This window comes from Lynx canadensis, chromosome C2 (assembly GCF_007474595.2).
Source record: "Lynx canadensis isolate LIC74 chromosome C2, mLynCan4.pri.v2, whole genome shotgun sequence".
Lineage (NCBI taxonomy): Eukaryota > Metazoa > Chordata > Mammalia > Carnivora > Felidae > Lynx > Lynx canadensis.
In genome coordinates this window covers 157,935,166-157,950,127 of record NC_044311.2, presented here as the reverse complement: position 1 = coordinate 157,950,127, position 14,962 = coordinate 157,935,166, and positions in this window count along the sequence as shown.

The window sequence follows — 14,962 nt, the reverse complement described above, 5'->3', positions numbered from 1 at the left end:
CTAACTCCTGTTTCCGATAGGATCTGAACGTGACACGGGACCTTTTGCCCTCATCGTCAAAGATCAGGAAACAAGGAAAATTGTATCACGTCTTGTCCACTGGCCAGCTAGCATTCCCTGCTTTAACTGAGCTCACCAGTCTGGACACGTTAGTTACTGTGGTGACTATTCTGTGACTGAAAGCAGCCACAGGACTTGCTGATCTGAGAGCCAGAAAGAGCTGTGTGGGCCCCACAGCAGCCCGGGACGCTGGCCCCTCAGGAGAGGGTACGGCCTTGCTCCCAAACCTCCCCCAATTCTCGCTCAGCCACGCGGTGCGTCCGGGTTCGTGGTGCCAGCCTCCCCGCGTGGCCCGCATGTGTCAGGGAGGCAGCGCCGACGGCGGGGCTGGGCCGGAGGTGGGGGGAGGGGACAGGGCTGCCGTAAAGCAGCTCGCAGGGAGCTGGCAGTTCCACGGGCAAGCCCTCGGCACAGCTCTTGGTGGCACGGGGCCTTGGCCGGGAGGCGAGACGGAGCCCTGTGAGCAGTTCTTCAGACCCCGCGGACAGTCACGAGAAGGTCCTGACTCTACAGGGAGCCAGCAAAAGTGGCGGAAAGAGGATGGGCCATGTCCCCCAGGGTCGCCTGGGGCCAGGCTGAGCCAGGCACTCTCACAGCCACACCTGTGCTCGGCGCTCCCGGTGGCCCCTGGGCCACTAGAAGCTGTGCTTCTGGAAAGTGCCACAAGGTGTGTGAGTGGCAGGCCGGCCCCGGGGAGGCTCGGGGAGGGACAAGCTGTCAGGCTTGCACGGGACACGGCAGGTCTAGGGTGGTTCGGGTTGAGTGTGCGGAGCAACCCAAGGCCAAGGCTGTCTGACCCTGCGTCCCACACTCCACCATCCCACAGCCCTGACCAGCTGCGGCGCCGCGGTCTCAGGGGAGAGAGGGACACACCGGCAGGGGCACAGAGCGAAGGGGAGGCAGACAGACAGACAACAGGAGGGAAGAGGCAAGGACAGTGGGGAAAAAAAAAAAAAAGAAAAACCCCAGGGTGAGCAGCAGAGCCCTGGCATCGACCCCGTGATGGATGCCACGTTGGTCCCCGGATGGCGCCCTGGCCTCACGCTCGTGAAAACCACCACACTGAGACCACACGGGCTTTCAGGCTCAGCACCCCGCTGTCCAGCCGCACCCAGGGGACAGTGCCCTCGTCCTGTCCTCTGGGGGGAAGGACACCGCCCCCAGAGCGCTAAGTCCTGAGGGGCGGCCGCACTTTCTCACTGGAGCTCTCACTTGACGTCCTCTGACCGCCGAGTGACGACGACGTCTGGGCTGTCACCCCACTCTCCCGGACACGGGCAGTCCACTCGCGAGCCCGCCCGCGCGCCCCATGCGCACTCGACAGCGAAGGCTGCGCGGCCTGGGAGCGAGGGCCCGCTCAGAGCCTCAGTTGCCACCGAAGGCAGACGGAGAGAAAGGGGCAAATGCTAACCTTAAAGTCTGTCCTTAGGTGAACTCGAGACGTGCTCTGTAAGTGGGTGTCGTGAAACCCGGCACAAAGGGCCGGGTAGGCACTCGTCCTACCGCTGCTCGCGTCCCACGTCACGCGGTCGAGACTTTTCTATGTTGACCCGTGCAGATCTAACTCTTCACTTTATGTGAGGTGTACTTAGGTGCCCGGTCCCGTGTAGACCGGGCATTTCCGGATCTTTGCACAGGAACCGGTTCACGTGTCACGTGCCTGCTTTCCTGTCGCGTGTGATGAGCGGCGGGGCCGGGATGCAGGGGTGCGGCAGCCCTCCACCTCCCTGGACCCCGTCGTGCTGCCGTCCCAGGGGTGACCCGGCCGGGCCCCCCAGCGGTGTCCAGGGGCCCTCGGTCTCTTCGGCCCACGTCTGCCAGCGAAGCCACGACCTCCCTGTTCTACTCGGCTCACCTGGGGCCGCGGGAAGGGGGGGGGGGCGCTTCTCAGGTGCTCACTGGCCAGGCGGGCTTCCTCCTCCTCTACCCACTCGGCTCACAGGCGAGGCGTGGTCACGCGGTAACTGGTTCTCTAGGGAGCGAGGCTCCCGATGCAGCGGTCGGCCTGCTGCACGCCCACCGGAGCGGCGGCCCTCGCCTGGCTCGATCAGGCCGGGCCGAGTGCAGTTCTGTGCAGCCGGAGGACTGCCGCCCCAGCTCTCCCCCCCTGCCGTCAGGCGGGGGCTGCTCCCCGTGCCCCCCACTCCCTCCGACGCTGCTGTGATCCCTGGTGCAGGACAACAGAAAATCTCCCTCGTCTCGACTCCAGTCGTGCTTCCGGTGTCCGACTTCCTCTAGCTCCGACTTGTAGGTCCAGACTTAGCGGGCGCATGCCATGGGGCAGGCCCACCCAGCTGATCGTCCTTCTGAAGGTGATCACCTTCAGAAACCTTAACTACTTCCACGCAATCCCCTTCCCGGGTAACACAACACAACCAGGGGTCTCGTCCCACGTCCCGGCCGTGCTCAAGGAGGAAATTTCAGCAAGGCTTGCGTCCCAGGGTGAAAATTGAGGGGGCCGCCGCCCTGGAACTCTGCCCACCACGAGTCGTCGCCCGACTCGGTGTTAGGTTCTCCAGGAAGGGGTCCTGGGGGTCGATCCAGAGGCAGAAGGGGCAGGCGGGCCTCCCTCCTCCGGCACATCAGGGGGGCACCAGCGGGGCAGGAGGAGGAGGGGGCCAGGGCGGGGGCGGCTCCCTCTCCCGGAGTCAAGTGGAACGAAGCAGCCTTTCCGGGAGGAGGCACACGTGGGGACGGCAGCACCTCCATCAGCCGCGCCTTCGCCAGGTGGGCTGCTCTCAGACCCCGAGAGGACTTCCCCTGGGGCGGGGGGACTCCCCGGCCTGTGATCCTGCCCCCGGGGGGCTGCTCTTCAGAGGACCCTCAACTCGATGGCCTGGGCTAATCCCCATGACTCACGCTCTCAGACTCAGCTCCTCATTCTAAATAGGGACCAGAAAATACCCACCTTTCAGTGTTGTGAGAAGTACTCTGTAATTTGCAAAGTGCTATATACAAATGAAGGATTTTCAGCCTTATTTTCCAGGATAATTCTAGAGTAAGAACAGGAGAGAAGAGAAGGGAACAGAGAAAAGCGTGTGCAAGGCATTCACGGTATTATTTCTCCCGGCAGGAGTCCTGACAAGTAGTGTCCGGGTCGAACAAGGCCAGGACTCGCTGACCTGCTGAAGTGCTTGCCGGTGGGCCGGGGGCAAGGCGGCCTTGTGCTATGTGCTCTGGGAAGCCCAGCGTCCCCGACCGCCCGCTAGTGCGCAGGGCCAGGGGCCTGCCGGGTGGGAAATGCCACCAGACCGGCTCTGCTCACCCCTCCACCCCTTCCCGCCCTGGCGCCCCGAGAGCGCCCCACCCAGACGGCCCCAGCTCGCTGAGGAACCGGCAGAGGCGGCGGGATAGCGAGGCTCCAGACAAGGAGCCAGCTCTGCACTTCAATGAGGACCGGCCGGGGAGCCCGACCCTGGCGTCCCTGAAGGTGCGGCTCTGGGGAAATGACCCCAGGTGCTGCTCCTGCCCCTCACGCTTCCTCCCCTCGCCCCCGCTCTCTGATCGCCCCCCAATGACCTCTGTCCTACACAAAGCCTTTCGCGGGGGTTCTCAGACCCTCCCCCACCACATGCACAGCTCCCTTCACCCCTTCCTCCATCCCTGCCAGCTCCCCAGGTGCTGGCTCCAGGCCAGGCCCACAGAGCAAGGCTGTGCAGCTCCCAGACGCACAGCTTCCTGCCCCTGGCTCATGTTTGCATTTGAACTTCCTGCGAGAGGGTGATGGTGACAACACCTCACTCCCTGCACCACCAGCACAAAACCAATCCAGGCTTCTCTCTGACCTCTCCTCAGGACCTCCCCTCAGGGCTCCCCTCAGGGCCTCCCCTCATGACCTCCCCTCAGGGCCTCTCCTCAAGACCTCCCCTCAGGGCCTCTCCTCAAGGCCTCCCCTCATGACCTCCCCTCAGGGCCTCTCCTCATGACTTCCCCTCAGGGCCTCCCCTCTTGACCTCCCCTCAGGGCCTCCCCTCTTGACCTTCCCTCATGACCTCCCCTCAGGGCCTCTCCTCAGGGCCTCCCCTCTTGACCTCCCCTCAGGGCCTCCCCTCTTGACCTCCCCTCAGGGCCTCTCCTCAAGGCCTCCCCTCTTGACCTCCCCTCAGGGCCTCCCCTCATGACCTCCCCTCTTCACCTTCCCTCTTGACCTCCCCTCATGACCTCCCCTCAGGGCCTCTCCTCAAGGCCTCCCCACATGACCTCCCCTCAGGGCCTCTCCTCATGACCTCCCCTCAGGGCCTCCCCTCTTGACCTCCCCTCAGGGCCTCCCCTCAGGGTCTCCCCTCTTGACCTCCCCTCAGGGCCTCTCCTCAGGACCTCCCCTCAGGGCCTCCCCTCATGACCTCCCCTCTTCACCTTCCCTCTTGACCTCCCCTCATGACCTCCCCTCAGGGCCTCTCCTCAAGGCCTCCCCTCATGACCTCCCCTCAGGGCCTCTCCTCATGACTTCCCCTCAGGGCCTCCCCTCTTGACCTCCCCTCAGGGCCTCCCCTCTTGACCTTCCCTCATGACCTCCCCTCAGGGCCTCTCCTCAGGGTCTCCCCTCTTGACCTCCCCTCAGGGCCTCCCCTCTTGACCTCCCCTCAGGGCCTCTCCTCAAGGCCTCCCCTCTTGACCTCCCCTCAGGGCCTCCCCTCATGACCTCCCCTCTTCACCTTCCCTCTTGACCTCCCCTCATGACCTCCCCTCAGGGCCTCTCCTCAAGGCTTCCCCTCATGACCTCCCCTCAGGGCCTCTCCTCATGACTTCCCCTCAGGGCCTCCCCTCTTGACCTCCCCTCAGGGCCTCCCCTCTTGACCTCCCCTCTTCACCTTCCCTCATGACCTCCCCTCAGGGCCTCTCCTCTTGACCTTCCTTCAGGACCTCCCCTCAAGGCCTCTCCTCAAGGCCTCCCCTCATGACCTCCCCTCAGGGCCTCTCCTCTTGACCTTCCTTCAGGACCTCCCCTCTTGACCTCCCCTCTTGACCTCCCCTCAGGGCCTCCCCTCATGACCTCCCCTCAGGGCCTCTCCTCTTGACCTTCCTTCAGGACCTCCCCTCAGGGCCTCTCCTCAAGACCTCCCCTCAGGGCCTCCCCTCTTGACCTCCCCTCAGGGCCTCTCCTCAAGGCCTCCCCTCATGACCTCCCCTCAGGGCCTCTCCTCTTGACCTTCCTTCAGGACCTCCCCTCTTGACCTCCCCTCTTGACCTCCCCTCAGGGCCTCCCCTCATGACCTCCCCTCAGGGCCTCTCCTCTTGACCTTCCTTCAGGACCTCCCCTCAAGGCCTCTCCTCAAGGCCTCCCCTCATGACCTCCCCTCAGGGCCTCCCCTCTTGACCTCCCCTCAGGGCCTCCCCTCTTGACCTCCCCTCTTCACCTTCCCTCATGACCTCCCCTCAGGGCCTCTCCTCTTGACCTTCCTTCAGGACCTCCCCTCAAGGCCTCTCCTCAAGGCCTCCCCTCATGACCTCCCCTCAGGGCCTCTCCTCTTGACCTTCCTTCAGGACCTCCCCTCTTGACCTCCCCTCTTGACCTCCCCTCAGGGCCTCCCCTCATGACCTCCCCTCAGGGCCTCTCCTCTTGACCTTCCTTCAGGACCTCCCCTCTTGACCTCCCCTCAGGGCCTCCCCTCTTGACCTCCCCTCAGGGCCTCTCCTCAGGGCCTCCCCTCATAGCTTCCCCTCAGGCCTCTCCTTATGGCCTCTCCTCAGACTTCCCCTCAGGAACCCTACCTCTTCCCTAAGTAAAGGAGCAAGAAAAACTACTGCTGTCCTGGTGAAACCGTTCTGAGGGGCAAACGATAAACAAAGTAAATATGTGAACAGAATAAACCGGAAACGCACAGGGGCACCTAGGTGGCTCAGTCGGTTGAGCATCTGGCTCTTGGTTTTGGCCCGGGTCACGATTTCATGGCTCATGGGATCAAGCCCCACATCGGGCTCTGGGCTGACAGTGTGGAGCCTGCTCGGGATTCTCTCTCTCTTCCTCTGCCCCTCCCTGCTCTCTCTCTTTCCCCACCAAAAATAAACTTTGAAAAAAAATACACAAAGAAAATAAAAACATGGGCAAAATTAAAAATAAGACCGTTTCATTAAAGTAATTTTTTAAATATTTTTTTATTTTTGAGAGAGAGAGCACGAGCCAGGGAGGGGCAGACAGGAGGACAGAGGATCCGAAGCAGGTTCCGCGCTGACGGCGGTGAGCCTGACGAGGGGCTCAAACTCCAGAACTGCAAGATGGCGACCTGAGCCAAAGCCGGACGCTCAGCCGACTGAGCCACCCAGGCACTCCCAAAACAAGAACTGTTTTAAAAGCCCGCCCAGGGGCGCCTGGGTGGCGCAGTCGGTTAAGCGTCCGACTTCAGCTCAGGTCACGATCTCGCGGTCCGTGAGTTCGAGCCCCGCGTCGGGCTCCGGGCTGATGGCTCGGAGCCTGGAGCCTGTTTCCGATTCTGTGTCTCCCTCTCTCTCTGCCCCTCCCCCGTTCATGCTCTGTCTCTGTCTGTCCCAAAAATAAAATAAAAAAAAACGTTGAAATAAAAGCCCGCCCAACAGCAGGAGCAGAACGATACGTAACCCTACTAGCTCGGTCACCGCGGCCAGAAGAAAGGCGAGCCCTGCCGGCCCGGAGCCTCGCGGCGGCCCCGCACAAACCGCTCTCACGCAGCGGCGGCAGGCGAGCCTCAGGCTGAAGGTACGGTCACGAGGTAGGAAACAGAAAGTAAAACTCGGTCTATTTTTCGAGTGGCTCTGCAAGTAACTCTGATTAGCCCACGGAGGAAGCTCAATACAACAAAAGTGTCCGAAACAAAATGAAGATTTTTGTTTCCCCATTATAACTGTCTGAGGCCGATTTTTTTACTCTTTATTGAAAACAAGAAAACTTGTTTCAATAAAGTGACAAAGAACTCGAGGATTCAAGAGAAACATCCGAGTATTAGTTAGAGACAGAAAATCTAGCCATGCTTCAACCGTGACAGACTTTGCCCTGTGCGGCTACCCCTGGTGACCTTGTGGCTGGCCGGCTCTGGCACCTTCCGACCTTTCCTTGCTTTATTCTCTAACCTCCACCCACTCCCCAGAAGCCCTGCCCTGCCCAGATCCTCACACCCTTCCTGCTCCCACCTCCCTGCAGGCCTCCCCTCCCTCTGAAGCCAGAACACTCCAGAAGCACAAACCCCATCTGCCCTTACAATGCTCAGGCCTCCCACTGCCCAGGAGAAAGCGCACGTCCTCTGGCTGAGCCCTCCCCTGCCCTCAAACCATCCACACCACTCCATCCCTTCCCCACACCCTGCCGACTACACCCCACCCTGAGCCTCACAAAGGCCTTGTCCCCCGGCCATCACAGCCCTGCGTCCACGCAGAGACTGGGAAATGCAAAGATCTTTCATGAACACGAAGCCAAGAAGAGGCTAATGAAGGAGGTTAAGCCATCAGAGCTATTTTATGCTTTGAAAGATCAGTCTGACCACAGACGACCAGCCCGTGGGTCGCGAGGGACCGGCAGGCAGGGACCTCCAACGCCGGCTCACCAGCCCCAGCGACGGGGCCGTGCGCCCTGCTAGAGCCGCAACGCGGACAGGGAGAGCCCCACCGTGGGGCCGCTGTGAGGAGGCGGAGGAGGGCAGCGGGAGCCAAGCAGTATCTGTGCCCCTGGCGGGAGGCACCCCAGCAGGGAGCTTCCTCCCCCCGCCCAGCTGGGGGTCGTGCCGGTCGGTCGTGAGGGTGCCCTTAAGGAAAAGGAGGGGGAGTTCCCAGGGAGCTCCCAGAGGGACGGCCGGCACCGCGGGGCAACTGACGGGCCCAGTAGACGTCACTGCTGGGCACAGGAGGGAAGCGCACCCTGAGAGTCACAAACAAGGTAACTTTTTGGAGTAAGATGATTTCAAACTTTGGGACATGAGGGTCTGCACGTTCACATACCGCTTTGCCGCTTCCCCACGGGATTAGGTCACCTCGTGCTGCCGGCACGAGCCAAACATTTGCGACGTAAGCAGTCAGCACAGGCAGTGATGGGCCCCGAATGGCACACACCGTCCAGAATCCTTGCAGAGAAAACGAAGTCACAAGCAGAAAACGTGCAAGCAGCCTACGAGCGGAGTGGAGCACGGGCAGCGTGCTGGGATCGGTCCTGTGAGAAAAGGTGTGACGTGAAGTGAGAGTAAACAAAGTGATCGCCACCGGCACAAAGCTAGAGGCGAGCGTCGCCGGGGGTGGAGGGGGGTCCCCGTCCTCGCGGAGAAAGCACATGCAGTGAGGACGCGGGGTGTCTGCAACCCTGCCTGGGCCGATTCCCTCCCCCGCGGTCACCTTCGCCCCTTCCACAGCAGGAGGCCACTGCAGCCAGTGCCGTGGGGACGGAGGGGCCAGGGAGGCCAGGCCAGGGGCCTGGGGCAGCACTGAGGGTCCACACGAGGCTGGATGCCACAGATGCATCAGTCCACGAGGCGGCCTCCGGCAGCAGTTAGATCCAGGACGAGAGTCCCGAGGCGCAGGCGTGACAAAGACACAAGGGGGTAAGGAAGGCAGCGCCGCGGGCAGATGAGAACGTCCAGGTTCAGGCTCGGGTGAGCAGGCACGACAACAAGAATGAGCCAGGTCCAGGGGCTTCTGTGTTCAGCTGCCCCATCTCCCAGAAGGAGATCCCGGGTGGGGATGGAGGGAAAGTCAGCCGTCAGCCACAAGGGCCGGGATAGGGGAACCGTAGGGAGAGCCGATAGCAGAGAGACAGTGTGGCCTGAAAGAAGGGACTCCCTCCTGGGCAGTCGCCTGGGGCAGGTCCATGTCAGGGGACACGGGCGCGCGCACAGCAGCACAGGTGCCGGGCCCGAGGGCACCGCGCGGCAGCCGCCGGTGACCACGACGGGCGGCAGAGAGCAAGGAAGGTCTGGCCGTGCAGGTGGGGCAGAGGCGTGGCGCGGAGGGGCCTCGAGGTCACCGTCAAGCCCACGTCTCGAGAAGCGCCTGCGTCGGTGCGGCCAGGCCTGAGTCCTGTCTCAGAGTCTCGTGAGCACAAAACACGCACATGGACCGCTCCATCCTCGGCCAGCCGAGGTGACGATTTCCAGGGTCTGCAGACTGCACGACTCCTCTTCTGCCACGGCCACGTCTCTCCTTCAGCTGGTCCGAGGTCGCCGCCAGGACGCGGCCCACGGGGCTCAGAGCCCACAGGCCAACTCCTGTGTCCCGCTCTTGGTGGTCACGGGGTGGCCCCTGCCAGGGGCGGGCTGTGCTCGGGGTGGAAGCAGAAAGCTCCAAACGAGAAGCCGCAGTGTGGTGTGTCGGGCCCCGGGCTGTCCAGAGCTCAGCTCGACCCCCTCTCTCCGTGCCCCCTGCCCTCGGGCCTCCTCGCCACACGGTCGTCGGTGCTGCCGCAACCAAGCCACTCGGGGGCGTGAACCGGAAGTCCACGGAGAAGCACACCGGTGCTGTGGCTGGTTTACAGCGGACGGTGGAGAGGGGTGACTCCGGCCACATTGAGGCGCCGCCCAAGCGGCCGACCTTCCGCCAGACACCGGGCCAGGCCCCCTGGGCTCAGAAACCCGACGTGACTCCAAGAGGCTGCTTGTCCTCCTCTCATTACATTTTTTGTTATGTTCTCAGGCATGTATTTATTTTAATTGGAATGACAGCTGGAAGGTAACAATGGGAAACAAAAACAGAGAAAGCCTAGTTCCAGTGCCCCGGGCGCAGGTGGCTCTCACGGTGATCTGGGCACCGGCCCTCTGCCCCGGCCTGCTTGTGGGTCCCCCATCTGGCCCCACTCCCCCGGTGCGGGGGGGAGATCTGTCCCAAGGAGAAGGGCCATCATGTTCTCCACTGAAGAATTCACTGTACTTCTTTGTTGGACAACTTTTTATCATGATATAATAATTCCAAACTTCGAGAAAAGTTTTCTAAATTATTCCCAAGAACTTCTATACATCCTTTGGTTGTTGTGGTTGCTCCCCACGTCCTCACTCATTCATTATTCGTTCATTGTCCTCATTAATCCACACCACCCGAGAGCGATTGCAAGCATACTCCTTGACTCCGAATACGTTAGTGTGTGTTTCCTAAAAACAAGGACATCGGCTAGCCACAGTCCGGAGACCAAACCCAGAGCATTTAACATCGATACGATGCTGTCGCCCGATTCCCTGACCACCCGCTCACCAGGCCCTGCGGCCAGACACACTCCGGCTTCAGGCATTAAGCCTGTGTGTGTTAACACTTCATAAAAATAACAGAAGAGGGCATTCTAGAGCCGTGGAATTGGAAATGCTATCACAAATCATGCCTCCCTTCTCAGAAGTTTAGGAAAATGAACTTCAGGTGAAGTCAAATCCCACACAAAAATTTTGTAAAGGTAAAGTAAGAAATAAAATCACATCCCTACTGGCAATAAACATATACCAAAGAGACATGCTAACAACAACAAAATAATCCAGCATCTCTGTTGATTCAAAGACTTAAGATGGGGGGAGAGAGGAAAAATCACTCGGAAAAACTCAAAAATTAGGTCACAGAACTCAGGAAAGAATCCGGAATGAAACCTTATTTCAAAAAACCTAGATGAAATTAGACGACACGCCAGATTGAATGAACAACAGAGGAAGACAGCAGACAGACAACTTTCAGAAACGGAAAGGAAAACGAGCACCGTGAGGCGAAGGCGGATGCCCACGCCGAGCGGAGGGGCGGCCCACAGTCACCGCTCAACACGCTCTTCTGAAATCACACGGGGCTTACTTAGCACTAAACGCGTCGTCGGGGCTGAGCCGCGGACGGTTTATGGCGCATCTGTCTTCAGAAGGAAGTTACCTACAAATGATTTTAAGATTACTTGCCCTATTTTCATATCGCAACCTGCTGATCTCATAAAATGATGAGGGGAACTTTCTTACTTTTCTTCTGTACTAGAAGACAACTTACGTGCCTCAAAAATTGTGTTTCCTGTATATGTCAGGATGTGTAGGGACGTTCCAGGGGCACACGAGCAGGGGTCTCTGAGCACCGCCTTGGTCACTTCCACAGTGACAGGTTGTTCAGACTTTCTACATCATATTGAGGGAATTTTGTGAATTTCATTTTTCTAGAAAATTATTCATTTTATCTAGATTTTCCAATTTCTTCACACAGAGTTTAGATAGCAGACTCTGAAAGTTTTCATAACTTTCGCAAATGCGGTGACATCTACTTTCTGGTTGCCCCGGTTTTAAAGTTTTGCCTTTTCCCTGCCTTGATCAAAGTTGCTAACAGTTTCAAGGTCTCGTGGTCTTTCTCCAGAATGACGGCACCAACCAGCACGTTTTCATGTTCTTCTGCAGTTATCTCTACCTTCACCTTCATTAATTTCTCCTATTTGGTCTTAATTATCTCATAATTCTTTCTCTGACATTTACTTTTTATTATTTAAATCCAAGTTGGTTAACATATAGTGTAGTATTGGCTTCAGGAGTAGAATTCAGCGATTCATCACTTACATACAACACCCAGCGCTCATCCCCCATTTTGCCCATCCCCCCACCTGCCTCCCTCCTTCAGCCCTCAGTTTGTTCTCCATCATTAATAGTCTCTTATGGTTGCTTCCCTCTCTCTTTTATCTTATTTTATTTTTCTTCCTTTCCCCTATGTTCATTTATTTTGTTCTTAATTCCACATATGAGTGAAATTATATGATATTTGTCCTTCTTTGACTGACTGATTTCACTTTGCATAATACACTCTAGCTCCATCCACGTCGTTGCAAATGGTAAGATTTCTCTTTATCCCATTTAACGTGTTTTATCTTTTTCTTGGAAACAATGTTGCTAGGCCTGCTTTCCTGTGATCAGCATTTGCTTAGTACCCTTCCCATTAATAAATTTTCTGTTTCTGTGTCATTTTTAAGACAATCTGAGTTGTGCCTTTTAATAGAGAAATTTAACATATATATGAGCTAACGTCTACATAATGTCTTGCCATATATATATTTTAAAGGAATTTTATTATTTTTATTATTTTTCTAATGTTTGTTTTTGAGTGAGAGACACAGTGTGAACAGGGGAGGGACGGAGAGAGAGGGAGATACAGAATCTAAAGGGGACTCCAGGCTCTGAGCTGTCAGTACAGAGCCTGACACAGGGCTTAAACTCAGTAGCCATGAGCTCATGAGCTGAGCCGAAGTCGGATGTTTTAACCGACTGAGCCACCCAGGCGCCCTTGCCTTGTATATTTTCTATGATTGTACTTCTAATTTTTCTTTTCTGTTCTACCTTTCGGAAACTAAATCAGGTCTTCTTTGTTCCAGAGTTTTTTCCTCTACAAGATTTGAAGACGCCCAATCTACGCCTTGACTGGTGGCTGCAAGTACACGGAGATACGCTTCGACACACATTCATGTAAGTGTGGGCTCTGGCAGGGCCCACATATTCCCCTGAAAGACCTGGAGGTGAGGCCACTTGCACTTTTCTCCTTCTTATCACCGTATAAGTACACACACATGAGATCATTTTCAACTATTATTCTAATTTGCATACAAATATACATCAAAATATTTAGAGCTAGCTACACGTCACACTGGATAATCGTCATTATAGATGCTTGTCTTTTTTCCACTTTGTCAAAGTCTTAGCAGGGAGTCTGGTAACCTTCGAGTCCTTGGCTACCTGAAAATACCTCTCCTTTGTCCTTCTATTTGAATTTAGTCTGGGTATGTCTAAAATTCTAGGTTTAGAGGCTCTTGGGTGGTTCAGTCGGTTAAGCGCCGACTTCAGCTCCGGTCATGATTCCACGGTTCGTGGGTTCGAGCCCCACCTCGGGCTCTGTGCCGACAGCTCTGAGCCTGGAGCCTGCTTCTGATTCTGTGTCTCCCCCCTCTCTGCCCCCTCCCCCGCTCACGCTCTGTCTCTCTCTCTCTCTCTCTCTCTCTCTCTCTCTCACTAAATAAACACTTAAAAAATTAAAAATAAAATAAAATTCAGGTTTAGAATCACTGTTCCAAGTACGTTGAAGATACTGACCTAATTAATTCTAGACTATAAATGATCATTGACAAATTTGATGCCAACTGAAAACCAGACTTTCCCTTTGCTGACCACTTTGGGGTGTTTTACTTGGTGGTATCTTGGAAATCTGCCTGAATACATCCAGGCAGTACGGTTTCTCACCTCTGCTCATCACTTAGTGTCTGATGCATTCTAGTTCCGAGAAGGGTTCTTTTCCCATTACCCTTCCTCAACTTTCTCTGTCTCTACTTTCCAGACTTCTATGAACCAGAAAATGGAGCTTCTCACACTCACTTCAGTCTCACCATGTTCTTTCACGTTCCGGCTCTCAAGTCCTTAAGGTCTGCATTCCAGATAGCTCAGGGTCCTCCAGATCTGTGTTCCAGGATAGATCTCAGTCCTCCAGATCTGTGTTCCAGAACAGCACTCAGCCCCCCAGACCTGTGTTCCAGAATAGTGCTCAATTCTCCAGATCTGTGTTCCAGAATAGCTCTCGGGCCCCTAAATCTGTGTTCCAGAAGAGCACTCAATCCTCCAGATCTGTGTTCCTGAATAGCCCTTGGTCCTCCAGACCCTTGTTCTAGAATAGCTCTCAATCCTCCAGATCTGTGTTCCTGAATACCTCTTGGTCCTCCAGATCCTTGTTCTAGAATAGCTCTCAATCCTCCAGATCTGTGTTCCTGAATACCTCTTGGTCCTCCAGATCTTTGTTCTAGAATAGCTCTCAGTCCTCCAGATCTGTGTTCCTGAATAGTGCTCACTTCTCCAGATCTGTGTTCCTGAATAGCTCTTACTCCTACGGATCTGCATTTTGGAATAGATCAGGGTCCTCTACATCTTCATTCTAGAATAGTTCTCAGTACCTAAGGATCTGTGTTCTGGAATAGCTCTGGTCTTTTAGGTCTGCATTCTGGAATAATCCTTGGTATATTTGGCCAATCACTCATTCTTCCTTCATTTCTGTTCTTCAAGTCATCCTGATTATTCTATTTTGACTGACTTTTAGTTTCCAAAACTCTTTGGTGGTTTTCTTTGAAGGAGCAATATTTTCTTCTCTTTGTGTCACTCACTCCCCCCTTGTGCATCTTCTCTTGTTCTGTTCAGTGATTCTGCTACTGGATCCCCTCAGACGCACGAAAGTCTTGGCTATGCCCACAGTTCTCCTTCAAGAGGCTTGATCTGCCTGTCACAGTCACCAGTTCTGTTTACTCTGGTCCGTCTCTGGGTTGAAGGGGCGGAATTTTTGTACCAACGTACCAACATCTTGTTTTCCGGAGCAGCTCCCTGTCCCTCTCTGGAGTTGGTGGCTGGCTGGACACACTGCTCGACTGCCCTGGGCCTGAACACACACTTGCAGTGGGGGTCAGGTGCACACGCCCCTGACCTTGCTGCACACACTGCAGGGTCTGGAGGGGCCACCTGACCCTGCTCCTCTGCAACTCCTGGCGTCCGCTGATCCTGAGCTGAGTGTCTAAATTCTCATTCTTCCCTGCATCAGGCCTCTCCACTTGTCTTCTGGGATGTTTTATTCCAAAAGCATTATCAATTTCTATCTCTTAATAATCAAGACGCCTGATCTTTTGACTGCAGCTATCCCTGTTTCCTCGCATGTCCTGAATTTCCGTGCCGTTGCTGTCTTAAGATGTCTGCCCTTTTGCGGATTCTGGTACAGGATGACAACAGATGAATGTTCCCGGGTAACCATCCCGTTCCAATCTGGTCTATGTACTGATCCGTACTGTCTTCGAAACAAAAACAAAACAACTCCTGCTTAGGTTTTCTTTTCATAGCCAGTTGATCAACTACCCGAAGTCTGGAGACACTCTTTGTAAAGATCCAGTTGATAAAATTATTCTCAGCAGCCACGGTCTGGAGCCGTGTGCGTGTCCTCGGTCAGCTTCCCGGCCTGGCCCTGGGCAGGGTGGCCCCCAGAGGTACGGGCTGAGTGGGCC